The 15,983-nt window shown below is 43.2% G+C and overlaps 1 protein-coding gene across 5 annotated transcripts in view; it reads left to right on the forward strand.

Moving 5' to 3' along the window:
- The window catches only part of NOD2 (nucleotide binding oligomerization domain containing 2), a 379,168-nt gene that overhangs the window by 85,366 nt on the left and 277,819 nt on the right, over positions 1 to 15,983 (forward strand). The gene's annotated exons all lie outside the window — the stretch shown is intronic.

The raw sequence follows: 15,983 nt of genomic DNA on the forward strand, positions 1-15,983 counted from the left end.
ACATTGCTGGCAGTACAACACACATCGTTGGCAAGGTGGTTGCTGCTGCCACATCTATAGTATTTTAATCTTCCTTTATCCCTGGCAGAATGGTTAACCTTGTCTTCTCCGGGTTTGACCTTGACAACCTCAAAATCATTGAAATTGGCTTGTGCATATCAGCTACTACGAACATTGGCAACAAGCTCATTGGGAGTTCTCATCTCTTTGATACACTTGGCAGTATGTTCTACAGAGACTGCTATGCCAACCGCTTCCTTTAAGGTGGGGTTTTTTGCCACGAACTTTTCTTGGATGCGACTATTGTTTGTACACCTGACAAGTTGGTCCCTGATGAGTGAATCAGTGAGTTCACCTAAGTCGCATAGTTGTGTCAGCCCTCTCAGAGCAGCTATATAATTAATGACAGATTCCTGTTTACCTTGGATGCAGGTAAAGAACTTATGTCGCTCCAAAACTATGTTCACCCTGTCACCAAAATGTGCTTCTAATTTTAAAAGGGTGACTTTAAATTCATCTGTATCATCCTCATCCTCCTCTAGCTCCGGCTCAGGTAAGGTGTCATAAATCTTCCTACCATGTATGCCTAGGTTATGCAACAATATATGTTGTTTGCGAACTGCTGAATAACTTTCGCCTCCTATGGCAATGAGGTAGGAGGCGATTACATTTATCCATTCCTTCCAGTGAATTTCTGGTTCACCAATCTCATTTAAGAATGGGGGAGGTTGGCTCATAGCTTGTCCCGCCATAGTAGGGAATGGAGCTGTCTAGCTAAGCCGCAGCAGGAATACACACTTGTTTGAAGGGTTGCACAGTACCTAGCAGCAAAAAGGGGAACTAGGGGGCTAGAGACAAGAGGAGGGGTCCCACTTTAGATGAGAGGATGACCAGTGATTATAATAAAAATAGCAAGCTGACAGCACTAGCAGGCCAATAACCACAGCATAGAATAATTATCGCCACGGAGAGAAAGAAGAACAGAATCTGCACTACCAGGCTTGAACATGGTAACCATAAAACTTGTCCTCACAATCAGGAGCATAGAGGGAAAAACAAACTACCCAGGTTACCCTCCACTCAAAGTTTTAATAGGAGTAGATACCCAGCCAGAATAAAGAGTATCATTTAGCCAGGGATATCTAACTCATTGTTAAATAGGGTAGAGCACTGAATAGCGGTTCTCTTACCCTGGGGGGAGGGTGAATATAGATGTAAGTACGCAGAATCACTTTTTGTGTTCCATAGTATCACTTACACTTTTTACACCATTTTCTTTTTCTGGTTGGAAGGAGCCAATGATGATAAGAGGAACAAACTGACGAGTACCAGTCAGTAGTTCCCTGGTGGTTGCTCCCGTGAGGTCCCTTCCTTCCTCACACACATTTTTTCATAGACACTTAGTATGGTGTCTGAATGGTAGCCACGCAGACACACAACGGTTTTTCGTAAGACAAAAAGGAGGTACACCCTGTCTAGAGAAACAATGTGGGTGGTAGATTCAAGTATATCCCTGCACAGCAGTAGACAGGTGATGTGAGAATAAATACCTTTGAGAATCCCGACCAGGTTTTGTTGTTGAGTAACCATAAAACTTGCACATACACAAGAGGAGTGAAAAATACAGATATGAGGCGTATTATTCTGCAACTAAAGGAATGTCAAGCTGCCCCCCGCAAGTATTGTCGAGGTACTTACAGAATTACATAAGAAATATTCTCTTGTAAGAAAGGTGCTCATAACAGCATACATGCACATGGGGAAAAAATGTAAGCAATAGCAAAACCAATACCAATTGCATTTAGTAGGGATGAAACTTGTAAGGTAATGATGGTTTTATTAATGAAGGTACCTTGGATATGGTTGAATTGTGGAGAAGGTGTCCGTATCACCGTGATGAAACGCTCATAACACACAAAAAGTGGGTGTGTCCTTAGGATAGGTAATTGTGAATCACAATGGTCAAATAAATAAGATGGATACCTCTGTAGAGAAGGTGAAAATATCACTGTGAGGACATGCACATGGCACACACAGGTAAGTGCTACTCTAAAACAAAAAAAACTAAACCTCCAAGCAAAATGGTGTGTGTGCCACCTTGAAGTTACATAAATGTGAGGCAAGCACAGTTAATTCAAAAGGAAGCGTCTTACTTGAGAATATGCTGACAATATTTGAAGAACTGAGAGATATCACACGGTCAGCTGCAGGTGAAAGATGCCAAGATTAGTGCACAAACCGCTTGACTGGGACTTAAAACCAAACATCCAAGTAAAATGGTGTGCGTGCCACCGTGGAGTTACACCAATGTGAGGCAAGCACATTTAATTCAAATGGAAACGTCTTACTTGAGAATTTGCTGTCAATATTCGAAGAACTGAGGTTATCACACAGTCAACTGTGGGTGAAGAATGCCAAGAATGGTGCAAAAACAGCTTGACAGGAACTTCCAAGATGATTGAATGTAAGAAACAAACTCTGAAGTACCAGGGGCGCCGGGAGCATCACACGGAAGAATTTACCCTATGACTGAAGGATAAATGCGGCTGGGGCGCCGGGGCACATTGCAGAGTAGACAACAGACAGGAATAACGCAAAGCTGACGCGGGCGAAAGAGTCTGGTGCGCCGAAAACTGACTGGAAAGTAGGAGCCTCCGCTCGTCACCTCTGAGGATCACAGAGAAGGCTGACGTAAATTGCTGGAACTGCATACAGCTGCTCGATGCCTCTGAGGAACGCTGAGGTGGGCGAAAAAGGCTGGAGCACCGGAAACTGACTTGGAGGAAGGAGCCTCCGCTCGACACCTCCGAGGATCACTGAGGAAGACGTCAGGCACCACAAAGTACAACACCGCCAAACACAAACACAGGGGGACCGGTTCAGGCAATGTGGCGGGAGGACCAAGAAAGCTGCTAAGTTCTCAGAAGACGTCAGGCGCCACTCAGTACAACACCGCCAGACACAAACCCAGGGGCACAGGTAAACAAACAAAGTGGCGGGTGGACCAGAAATGCTGCTTAAGTTCCCAGGAACGCAAGGCTAGCCACAAGACAAGGGCGAAGGTTCCTGGTACCACCCCGCAGGCTCACAACCCCGTACCTTGTCCCAAAAGAGTTGACATAAGCCGGAACAGAGCCCGACACAGCTGTGAACAGCAACAGATGCTCAGACGACTATTTTCCAATGTGTGCCAACCAGGTTAAGCAATAAAGTAATGCCAGCAGGAGTTGAGTCCGTCCTCTCAGTAACACTCCTTGGTAACACCACTTCAGTAAGTACTTCAAATAAGTGAGTGTGCAGCGAAGCAACAGATCACAGCTTGTTAAAGAATAGCGTTGATGGTATTACTGGAAGTAGATGGTCCTGAATGAAGTAGATGACGGAGAAAGTACTGAAGTCGTCGCTGCCCGTTCCTTCATGAACTCAGGACTGAAGAAATCACCATTAGACTTGCAGAAATGAGAGAGCACTGAAAGGGGAGATGACAGAGACGGCACCCTTTGCCAATTCGTCGCCAGTGTTGTGAAAAAGAAGAACTCTGGAGCCAGGTAAGTTCAAACGTCTTTATTCTGTCATACACTCTCCGCAACTGACAACACATCCAACATACTAATGTGAACTCTAGTGGAATTTTCCAAAAGGCAGATAGAGGCGGGGAGCGAGGGAAGGTACCAAGAGGGAGGAGAGGAAAGAAACACACAGCGGAAGGTGTAGGGTAAAAGGGAAAAGAGATTACAACAAATCTTCTTTTAGGGAACAATACCTACGGATGCATAGAAATTGTCCGAAGGGTAATCCATCCCTAAGTGCTCTGGGATGCTGACTTTTGTATGATAGCAGAGTGTTTGATCAGTAGGTTTCCTATGTAAGGTAGTGTAGATTTTATTTTCCTTGTGTGTGATACTCAAATCTAAGAAAGCTATGCTAGACCTGTGCAAGGTGGATGTGAAAGTCAGATGTGATTGCACTGTATTCAAGTAAAGTACAAAATGGTGGAAGTCATTTTCACTACCTACCCAGATCAAGAAAATGTCGCCTAGATATCTATGCCAACACTTGATATTGGCACGTTGAGGGTTGACACTGCTCAGGACATATGTTTGCTCTATATAATCCATGTAAATGTTTGCCAAGTTTGGCACAAAATTGGCTCCTATACTTGTACCGGAGCATTGTTGATAATAGACTCCTACCGATACAAAGTAATTGGACTGCAAGGCGATGCGAAGTAATGAAATGATGAATGAGGTGGGTACCTGTTGTGGTCTGGGCCTTAAGTCCAAAAGTCTCTCTATAGCAGTAATACTGTCATTTTGGGGACTGTTTGTGTAGAGTGAAGTGATGTCAAGCGTAGCTAGCAAATCTGTGGAGTCATCAAATTCTTTCCCTTCAACCAAGTATATCATATGCATAGTGTCTTTCACATGGCTCTCCTGTATGGGGACAAAATCTTTTATAAAGAAATCAATATATTGTCCAATTGGTTCCAAGGCAGAGCCGCAGCCCGATAAGATTAGTCTACCTGGGGGGTGGGTGGAGTCTTTGTGGATTTTTGGTAATGTATACAATACCAGTGTCCTAGGGTTATCTGTGTTTAGGAATTCAAACTCCTTTTTGTTGATGAAGCCCTCTTAAGGCCCTCCATGGGGACCTTTAATATTTCATTCTGAATTTGTAATAGGGGGGTTCCCCTGCATTTTCTAGTAGTGTCTTTCCTCCTTAATCTGTTTATTTATAGCATTGTCATAGTCTTTGCGATCTTGAATGACTATCCCGCCTCCCTTATCTGCGGGTTTCAGTATTATAGTTTTGTCATTTTTTAGCGAGTTGAGGGCATGCTTTTCTTGCAAAGTGAGATTATATGGTGTGGTTCTTTTGGTGTTTTTCAGTCCCTCTACCCCTGTAAGAATCAGTTTTTCAAAAGTTAGCATTTTGTGGGGCATCATTCCGTTGGTGGGATAGAATGTTGATGGTGGGCGGAGACCTGTCACAGAGCCCTGTGTGAGGTTCTCCTTATCTTTGCAAAATATTTTCAAACACATTTTTCTAAAAAATTGAAAAAGCTCTGCCCTAAGGGTGAAGAAGTCTGTTTTTTCTGTTATCACATAAGATTGACCTTTTGTCAGGAGTGATGTCTCTGCAGACTCAAGTATATGTTGGGAGAGATTTAAGATAGGGATAGTTTCCATGGTGTTAGTATTTTCTATTAATATGGTTGGGGACCCCACTGGTAGTATTTGTTCCTCGTTTGCCTCTTCCCCGGGTGTTGGTACAATGTTTTCCTTTTGGCCTTCCCATCTCGTTCTAAAAAAGTCTGCCCTAGGTGTCCTTCTGTGCGACTTGGACCTGGTTGCGTGTCTGAATCACTAGATCCTCCAGAGGATTCTGAAAAAGTGACTGGTTTATTATTTCTATATCTGCCCCAGGTATTTTGTCTATTTTGAGTGGCCACTGTACTGTAATAATCGTTCCTAAGGTACAGGTAGGCTTTCTCCTTAGAAAAGTTTTTAATATCTTTTGTAACCTTATCTGCCTTCTTTTTTAACTCAAAAGTATTGAACTCTTCAATTGTTTTGTTCAACTTCTCCAATAGTTTTTTGCCTCTTAGACTGCGTCACCACCCAACATTTCTTTCTCTAGTTCTTCAATTTCCTTTAATTCTGCCTTTGCTTGTTCCAAAGCTGTCTCCACCCCTAACACCATTCAGTGGAGTGAGCAGGTGGCCGAAATGCTACTAAAACCCTATTTAAATGTTGGATTCTCGTGGAAAATGCCTGGTACATTTCTTACATGTAGTCCCTGTGGAATTATGTCAGCTCTTAAGTAGTCCGTTAACATACATGCATGTATTTCTGTTCTAACATGTTTTTTCTTGGTTTTCTCCAATTTATCCAACAGCTGTTGCCTGGGGCTTGTATTAGAATTTGGTAGGCTTGAAAATAAAGACGGTCCACTAGTAATCTTAGCAATATATTCCTCAGTGTATAAAGGTGCCTCTCTATTTGACATCTCAAGCCCTGTTCTTTTCCCTGGAAGCTGATGACTTGTCCTTACAAGATTCCTTTGCCGAGGTCCATGAAAGGAACATTCACTTTTCAAAAGCGGAAGTAACTTTAGGGACTATAGCTTTATTAAATCTGGAGCTTCTGTTGCACTTTCAGACTAAGTATGCCCAGTCTCGATGCTGAACCCTGATTTTAAAATACTTAGCAAGGTACGGGCAGTGAGGCTAGAGCAATACCTACTGTCCCTAATACATAGAGTCAAGCATAGACTTATACCCTCCCGGAAGGCATACTTAGCTTAATCTTAGGGTATTATACCAAGTACTAGATGATACAGACCCAATTTGGTATCCTAGGGCAATGGTAACCTCCATAGACTCGGTGAAGGGTGTTTGATATGGTTAGATCATGCTTTTTAACTGCCACCATGGCTCATGTGGGATTTGGAACCGAACCGATCCGGTGGATAGAGGTTCTTCATGCTATCCCTGTGGCGTGGGTCAAATGTTTAATAATATCTTGTATTTTTTTAGTTTCCATCTTGTTGTCCTTTACTTTGTTCCCCCCCCGTTGCCCTGAGTCCCTGTGCGACGAGCTGAGCTGGCGGCTGAGCGAGGACAAGCAGCTGGCGAGGGACCCACGGCTCTCCTTCACTGTCTGGAACATCACTGTGTCTATTTACATTACTCGGCCACCCTTCTGAGATCAGGGCCAGTCCTAGGATTTGCGAGGCCCTGGGCTAAAAGGCAACGTGCGAGGCCCCCTCTAAGAGACACTGTGGGGGGCCCATTGTCCAGCATTTTTGCGCCCCCACAGTTTTAACTTTTACTCCACAAGCATTTCTCACACCTTCAGTCCGATAGGTGTGAGAATTGATAGTGGTCTAAAAGTTAAAACTGTGGGGGTGCCAAAATGCTGGACAATGGGCCCCCCACAGTCTCTGTGAATGGTCTCCTTGCAATTGAGGGAGCGTCTCCCTCCCCTATGCCTCCAGACAGTCACCATCCCTGAGAGGCCCGGGAGGGGTCCGCCTCCAATGGACCTTAATTGCAAGGCGACACCTTTTTTTTTAAATAGATCGCCAGGGAAACAACAGGACACATCACCAGTGCGTGGCCCCATGCTGGTCGGCTGAGTGCGAGGCCCTGTGCAGCCGCCCACGCTGCCCATGCCTAGCGCCCGCCCTGTCTGAGATCACTGCTTTTTTTAATGTCAATTTGTAGAATTATTTAGTGACCGCACGGGGGTGATTTTGGCCCACATGCATCATTGTGTCTTTTTGCATTTCTTAATTTGCGAAAAATAAGGAATCGCAAATTAAGAAATGCAAAATGATATGCATCAATATTTTCGGTATTCTTTTGGGATTCGGTAAAAAACGCAATTTTTACTGAATCCCAAAGAAATACCGATTTCTTAACTTAATTTTCGCAATTCCCATTGATTCCTATGGGCCAAAAGGCCCATAGGAGTCAATGGAAATTGCGAGTGGCACTTAGAAAATTTCATGGGTGCAGGGGGGGGTCCAAAGGACCCCCCCATGCACCCCTGAAATGTATTTTTCGCATCATGTTGCACACACACATGTCCTAAGGACATGTGTGTCCGTAACATGAATGTTGAAAAAAAACCATTTTCAACATTTTACACACTTTTTCCAAATTTACCGAGTGGTTCAACCACTCGGTAAATTTGGCACCCTATTTGCGAATTTTCACTTTTTAAAAAAATGATGCATTGCTTTTAAGAAATCGCACATCTGCGACTTCTTAAAAGCACCCGCAATTTTAGAATTCGCACACATGTTACGAATTCTAAAATTGCTTCATGCATCCCAAAAAGCACTTTTGCATTCGCAAACGGACGATTTTAAGGAATCGCACCGTTTGCGACTACAAAAATGCTTGATGCATGTGGGCCTAAGTGATTTGCCCAGATTCACTGAGGCTCGAAGACTAATCCTCAAGTCCAGAGTCAGCAGCTCTGATCTGATGCAGTCGCTCTTTAGAGGAGGTGGGCGGGTAGAGTCGAGACCACTCTGGGTGCTTGTTTTTGAATATTGCAGCACTTTTCCAGTTGCCATGTCAGCCACCCGAGGTGTTAGGAAAGTGCTTTGATCACCTCCATTCTGTTGATTAATGATGTGGCAGTGGAGAAGTACCCCTGCTGTCACAAAGTGTATTTATTTTTGTAACCTCCCGCCACATTAGTTCCGCTCCCCAGCCTTTCTCCCGCCCGTCACTTTCCACCCTTGTTGCACTACGACAGAAAGCGAAAGTGGTGGCAACTCGTTAAACAAAGCACTGTACCCTATAGTACTGAGGTCCGGGATCTGGCTGATGCAGAGCGTGGCGGAAAATACAGGAATTTCGATGCAGGCTAAAACCTGAAGTCTCAAACAATACCATGCACTTGTTTTCAGTTGGTATTGTGAAATATGGTACACAGACATAATATCGACTCCAAAATATCGTTTGGACATAATATCGACTCCAAAATATCGTTTGGAGAAAATATCGACAGGACAGAATATCGACAGCCAAAATATCGTTTTTAAGGTAAGTGAAGTAATATCGTTTTTAAGGTAAGTGAAGTAATATCGTTTTTATTTTTAGGGTTCAGGGTCAGTTTTGGGTTTTTGGGTAAAGGGGTATTTTTAGGGTTCAGGGTCAGTTTTGGGTTTTTGGGTAAAGGGGTATTTTTAGGGTTCAGGGTCAGTTTTCAGTTTTTGGGCAAAGGGGTATTTTTAGGGTTCAGGGTCGGTTTTCAGTTTTTGGGCAAAGGGGTATTTTTAGGGTTCAGGGTCAGTTTTCAGTTTTTGGGTAAAGGGGTATTTTTAGGGTTCAGGGTCAGTTTTCAGTTTTTGGGTAAAGGGGTATTTTTAGGGTTCAGGGTCAGTTTTCAGTTTTTGGGTAAAGGGGTATTTTTAGGGTTCAGGGTCAGTTTTCAGTTTTTGGGTATTATTTTATTATATTTTATTACTATATATATATGTTTAATACATATGAAATAAAAAAATATTTATTTAACTTTCATTAATTATTTAATTATTATAAGTTAATTTAAGTAATTTTAAGTATATTTTAGTAATTAATTATTAATATTAATTTAATTTAACACTGTTTTTAGTAAATACGATATTTTTTACAACTATATTTTTGTAAACGATATTTTTAACTCGATATTTTTGTACTTACCTGTTTGGAGATAGAAACTCGATATTTTGACTGTCGATATTTTCTCAACGATATTTTTGATGGTCGATATTCTGTCCGTCGATATTCTTTCAGTGATCCGTGAAATATGTGGGTCTTACAGCTTAGGTGGAGCTCGTTTTCAACCTTACACCGTGTGTAGCTCCTGCGACCTCATTCCCCGCAACCCTCCCACCTCCCAGTGCTCGTTTCACTTGTGGCCCCTCTAAAGGTGGTTACTAGAAAACACTGCACCATTCAAACAGGCCTCTGCCCAGGGTGAGCTGCAGAGCCTCAGGGGTCACTGCTTCACTGCCCTTTGCCAGACAGGCTCCTTCAGTGGTCTAGACCCCGTTTACTGCTCCTATGGTGAGTGGGGGTGGGGGAGCCAGCCTCAGCTGCTGTTGGACCCACCATCCACACACAACCAACATGCACGCTAACCTGCTGTTCTTTATCTGCCTCTGAGACACATTACACCACATTGCATGAACAGTGACACGTGGAGTCATGTTAGCTCCCAGCACACAGTGTGCTCTTGGGCAGACATCTCTTCTTCGCCCCTCCCAAGTGTCTATCAGAGTCTGTGCCCTACGTCTTCGCACCCCTACTTCCCTTGCACACCATCCCACACGGTCCTTAACCACCCCCAAAATATCTGAACCAGAGTCTAACCCAGCTTATCTCTCTCTGAGCCGGTCTCTTCTGCTATTCCAGAACTCGAGATCAGGCTCCCCTCCCCATGAGTCTTTCCCTCTCCCATCCCTACCCGAGGCCCTCTGTTCATCCCTTCCCCTCCTCCTGCAAAACTTTCAGGTGAGTTTTAGCTCCCCCCCCTTATGCTCTGGCCCCTCAAACCTGTCCATCGGCCTTCCTCCGCTCTGCTGCCACAGTCATGGCGGACTCTTGCATCTACTCTTGTTTCAGAAATGGGGTTACTATTTTGTTCTTTTTCTATTAATTGTGAATTCAGCTTTAATCTGTTAGGGAAACATATATTTACCACCCTATGAACTCCGAGGGCATGTCTTCAACATCCCACTGATGAGCCCCACGCGGAACAAAACATGCTTGTGATTGTTAAAGAAGTTTGAGAGAGACCCAACTCTCAATAGGAGCAGTGGGCTGATTTGCATGGAAAATAGAGTATTATACATGATAGCCCTTATTATGGAACCATTTGTTGTTGCACTGTCGGTGATTATTACTCATGTTAAGCACTGCCAATAAAGAAAGAGAAAATAGAGTAAAAAACAGTTTAAGTCATCTTCCCGTGGTACATACCGGTGCAATATCACGTGCTAATGGAGCGGTAATCACGGTAGAGCCGTAATACGAAGCATGCAATAATACTACCGCAGGCATGCGAGAAGTGACGCAATGTGATGCTCCTCCGCCCCCCGCAGAGAGTGTAGAGGGGCCCTGAGCCTCCCATATATCACAGGCGTTTATTAGGCTTATCATGAACCCCTGAAAGATTGGGAGTCCTCGAAAGCTTGGGAGCCCCCTGAGGCTCACAGGCTGCATGGGCCAGTGTGAAGCCCCTCCACGCAGGCCACTCCTCCCTCTCCTGAAATAATGTGCCGCAGAGCGTGCGGAAGATAGCGGGCTGTCATTTGTTCTTAATACTTGCAACTTCCACTCGCAGGGGGGTTATCATCAAAAGAATTAAACCAAAATCAATGTATTTACCAAGCTTTAAGAAAGAACATTCATTTCTTGCTGGCTGCCCCAGTGTTTGCGATGTTTGTGGTGTCTTGGCTTAATTGCCTACCTTTACAGCTTCCCTTTTGCCGGCTCCCACCGCTGCACCCCCATGGGCCCCTACAGATGCCGTGTGGTCACTGGCTAGGCCCTCCCCTTGCGTCTTCACTGCTTTTGAAGCTTTGCCACCTTTGTGAGTTGTTTCCGACCGTTTTCCCCACCTGCCAGAGAGGTGATGGGCACAGGGGTTGAACGCAGACCCCTGCATCCGTGTGGCGCAGGAGGGCAAAATCCTACCGGGGGCTCCGAACCCTTCAGGGTACCCCATTCAGCCTATGGCCAATGAATATCTTTAAGAATTAGAAAGGCTTGAGAGCCATTCAGCAATTCTACAGGGGCCCCATTCGCATTTACGGCACTGGATGGGCCCATATGTGGACAAAATGGGGCTGTCGGGCTCAAGGCTGCCTTATCCCCTAAACAAAAATGTGCATTTGTAAAGCGCAGTATCACCCAAGGATACTAAGGCACAGGAGAACAGATGTTTATTGTTACCCAACTCAATGGTACTCATTTTATTGATCTCCAAAGGATGAAAGACTAAGGGGACAATCAGGATTTGAACCGGAGACCGTGAGGTCGAATACAGGCCCAGACAGTGGACGCATTAGCCCGCTAAGCCACCAGACCCAGCATGCTAGCGCTCTTACTCGGGGTGATTATGTTGTTAGACCTACTTGTAGAATTCCTTTTCCACTCTTTCTGTCTTCTCCCATTCTGAAGCTATTCTAATATTAGCACTCACAGACAAACAAGGTGTTTTTTCCCCCATCTGGAGCTGTTTCAGTCCACCTCCCTTCCTGGCATCTGTTGATGAGCAGGGGAGCCACCAAATTTGGTCAAAAGAACGCTGTACATGATAAATGTTGAAAAAAGAGCTTTCTGCTAGGTTGTATGACGGAACCCTGCATGCCTTTACAATGCAGTCTCTACCCCAACTGCAACGTTACCATGAAATGAAATGAAATGAAATGAAATGAATGAAATTTGATTTATAAACCATGCAGCGCTTTACCACGCAATTTGTTACAACGGCTTGCTGTAGGGGACGCTAGATTTTGGAATAGTATAAATTACTATTCCAACTCCAGTCTACGCCACAGGAAGGTAAGTGTTGGACTTAAAAGTCCAACACCAGCCCAACAAGGCACTCCCTACTTCTAGTCGTTGTAATGACTTGTGTGGTAAAGTAAAGCGTGTAAAGGTAGGTCGTTGTGACAGCGGAGTAAAGGATTTTCCCTTTCTGCTCAGTCTAAGATTTTTCATGTGCTTGTTGTCTTTCAACCATAAACTGTGATTCTATTCTGCTGCCATAGGTTTGTCTACAACAGATCGAGCTACGTCAGAAAGGCTGTAGGAAATTAACACAGCTGTATCTCACCTACTCTCCACTTTTCGTCACCTGCAGGTGGTGATTTTGTGTCTTTAGTAGGCCTTGGTGAAATTCGCATAATTTTCGAAGTGAAAATTATGTGAAATCTCCCCAAAATTACACTTTATTGCTCAAAATGTCTGGCTAGTGGTTGTTTTTTTAGCACTGTCTCGATTGTCACGATTTATGCTAAAAAATAGACCAAAAGCACATGTGACACGCACAATAATCACTCGCGTTCAGTTCATTTACATTGCTGCACACCCCTGATTTTAAACAGAATGAGATCTTAACTCTTCAATCTAGAGTAAAGGCGTTATCTTGGGCAGTTCGCGTAACAAACATAGCTCGAAATGGCAGAAATTATGCGAGATTGTGCCAGGTAAATAAAATATCTCCTGCCCCAGTCTTTAGCTGTATGTTGTACGTTTCTGGTAAATTTCTAGACTAAATGTGTCTTGAAGTCATCAAATCTGTTTTCATTGAGAATTTGGACACTGCTTATTGCTGCACCTCATGTGACAAGAGTATCTCAGTCTCCTCCGAGGGAGCCAGGTGTAGGTATCTTGAGAGAGCGGCAGGAGGTGTTACTGTGGCAGATTAGGTATTTAAGTGCAGATGAATTACTATCTAACACTCTCTGGACCCAAAGGGTAAGTCATGTTTTCTTTATTGTATTAGGAAAGGCAGTTTCGGAGATAAACAGACTTTATTTAATCAGTAATTTACATTATGAATTCAATTAGGGAATCATACTGTGAAGGAATTGTCCTTAAGGAAATTGGGCAGTAGAAACTTAAAGATTGCACAAATTGTTAGTTGGCTACTTTTCAGTATTTATGCCATACATATAGGCACAGGAAGGAGGGCAGAATATCTATAGCACTTGAAAGTATCATCATAGTATTTCTACTATGTTTATATCCATATATACATAACAGAAAGACTCCCTTTTTGAATGTAAAAGATAGCCGTTCTGTTTTGTCTAGAATGCTGTTCTGCAGAACAAATGGAAGGAATATTCTGCAATGATTACAAAAGATCTCTTGTTATGCATAGAACGATGTGGACGTAATGTAGGTGGCTGGGTCGCCACTGGGCAGTGGTTGAAGTGGGGTTGGGACAGGATCTACAGCTCAAGGGGAATCAGGAGTCTTTGTCCAACCCTCACCATTTCAGACTTTACCCTCACTGTGTGCCATGCATCTGGTCCTCCTTCCTGGACCAACGCTGGACGCCCCATTCTGTGAATGCTGCCACGTTCTACACTTCGCTTGCGCTTTCATAACCTCATTTCCCAGAGGCTGGTCCGTGATCGAAGTGTTCAAGAAGAATTTGCTATATAAATAGTCTGTTAGACACCACATCTCAGATGTTGCTATATGGATATCTCATACAAAGAATAAGGCATCACTGTCTTAGGGGTCCTCCCCCTCTTACACGTGCAGACTCTCCTGCTGCTTGTGAGACTGTGCGGACAGTTGGAGATTGTCAATCCCATGGACTGTGCTGTCAAACTCTTTACTGTCCCATTTTAAAGCTTGGCACGCTCACTCACACACTACAAAGAAACCTACAAACATTTTTAATCAGTTGACTTGTGATTCCCCAGATCTCAACCCATTTCAATCTAAACAAGCATTGGTAAAGCGAATAGGTCTTGCCCTGAAAGTCTAATTGGTATGTGTATTTAATTATCTTTGAAGGCTACGAAATCTATTTATCTGACAATTCATTAAATCAGATGGTGTTGGCCCAGTAGTAATGACAAGCACAACCTTTACATAAAATCTCTAGACAGTAATTTTACCTAAGGTGCATAATGGCCCGACAGATGGATGTAATGAGAGGTGGTGTGCACGCACACCGCAGTAGCACTTCAAGAGTGCCTGGTGTGGGCAACACAGAGCCACGCACCTCCATATTGTGTTTTTACAGAGTTCTAGCTCATAACATGTATACAAGGATGGTGAGAAAAGTAAGTCCAGCTACTAATCAAGTTTGCATTCATAAAACAAGAACAACGTTTTTAAAAAACACAAATTGGGCAAACACAGTTTCTTGTTGCAACGAAACATGTTTGAGAGATAAAAATGCCTGGTATAATGAAGTGCAAGACAGAAAGAAGATGTCCCTGCACACCACACACTGTTTACAACACAATTCCATTACTTGTATATTTTCCTTCTCGTCCTGACATTAACATGTAAAGTACACTACAGATGCAACAACCAGTTCATGTCATGCATTTGCAGCTCTGCCAATCTCTCCTGGATTCATTTGGGCCTCAGTGTGAAGATCCTTTAGTAGGCCCTTGTTACTGGGACTAGACAGAAACTTGGAGACACAGCACATACACAGCCATAAATATTGCAGGGCCTCCCTCTGCGGACCAGCAGTTACTGCTTTTACTTCAAACGCAAAGACGGCTCTTAGACATGCACTCAGTGAAAGTAAAACACGAGTCTCACATTCTTCAAGTGGGAAAAATACACTTTACTAGAATAAAAAAAACAAGCATTTGCAATGCAATAGGTCTCACATATACGAAACCCTCATAAATGCGAGCCCTATTGCTTTGCAAATGCTTGTTTTGCAACAGTTATAGCTACAGATTTCTAGCACTAAATGAGTATTTGCTCTGTTCATGCAACTCAACGATACTGAATTTATCAACCTCAAATAGCTGAAAGGAAGCTGCAAGAGCTTTGCTCACTGAGCTACCCTATTGGCTACCACTGGCAGCCTCAGTGCACTTTACAAGCCATAAGTAAACAAAATAAATCTACTCCACAATTTGCATCAACTGTATAGCCATGTAAACAGTGATGAATATGAAATACTTTGCGCCCGGTCCAGAGATAGACTATCTGTGAAGAAATGAGCAGGACCTTATCAAGTGTTAACTCTTTAGTTACAGTGAGGGAATGTTGGACCTAGACATATCTTCATTGAAACCGCGAATGCCGTTGTCTTGCTGTGCATTTGAAGGTTCCGCCAAACTGTGCTTTAAAACAGTGTTACGAATTAAGATGTTACACGACAGTCCAAGAAAATATTTAGTATTGGTCAAATTTAGGAAAATGCAGAAAGAGCTTAGGAAATAAACAAATCAGTCATCTGCTGGCCATTTGAAAGGTTTTAATGCAGGCTTCTCCAACGAGTAGCACATAGTTTGCTTGGTTGAAATAATAAATATATGTCAAAATTGAAAAGCATGTATTTGAGATGAAACTGTTTGTATTTTCAGAAGTCATAAGTTAATGTTTGGAGAAAAATGGTTGAAGGTCAACCGAATTTCCAGTTTCCAATTCAACAATTTCAACCACTGAGTTGGAGAAAAATAAACATATGTTTTTCCAGTGTGAATATATCCTTGAGGATGCTCATCCGTTTTACAAATCCAGATTCTATTCGATATTTAAAGCTAATATTTGAGTGATAAATCATGTGATGCTGGGCAGGGGGGGGCTTATTATTACAATGGTGTCCGGGGGGGAACTACACTACGGCTGTTATGTGTTTATTTTTTTTATAGAGTTTTATATAGTGTGAAATAGACCTGAATATATAAGAGCACTTTACATGAGCACCACTTTCGTTACAAATGGAAGTATTACCCATAAAGAGCCATTGCAAATTGATAGT

The sequence above is a fragment of the Lissotriton helveticus genome, chromosome 12 (assembly GCF_964261635.1).
Source record: "Lissotriton helveticus chromosome 12, aLisHel1.1, whole genome shotgun sequence".
NCBI classification, from domain to species: domain Eukaryota; kingdom Metazoa; phylum Chordata; class Amphibia; order Caudata; family Salamandridae; genus Lissotriton; species Lissotriton helveticus.